Below are 378 nucleotides of genomic sequence, written 5' to 3'. Positions count from 1 at the left end.
TCGATTAAGGTTTCCTTCCTCTTGACGCCTTGACGATCACCCCGTGACGTCACAGTCCCCGCCCCCGCACCTATATATATATATCCCCCACGTTAGTCCGACGGGATATTCGCGCCCCACGAACCGTCACCTACGGGCGTGCAGTGGGCGAGCATAACCTTGAGAACATTTTCAACAATTTACTCCGATGATGAGAACTATTCAATCATAATATTTGTTTCTATCTTGTAGGAGTAGTGAGTACCTGAGCCAGCCTTTCCAATCTATTTTAGCTGGGTGTAGTGGCTGCAGCCTACGGATGTGGCAATCTCTTAATAAGCCCCAACTCGAACGCAGTTTGCTTGTCACTCTCAGTCCTGCGAGTGAGCAGCTTCTAAG

The sequence above is a fragment of the Penaeus monodon genome, chromosome 31 (assembly GCF_015228065.2).
Source record: "Penaeus monodon isolate SGIC_2016 chromosome 31, NSTDA_Pmon_1, whole genome shotgun sequence".
NCBI lineage: Eukaryota > Metazoa > Arthropoda > Malacostraca > Decapoda > Penaeidae > Penaeus > Penaeus monodon.
Note: the sequence above shows the minus strand (reverse complement) of the source record.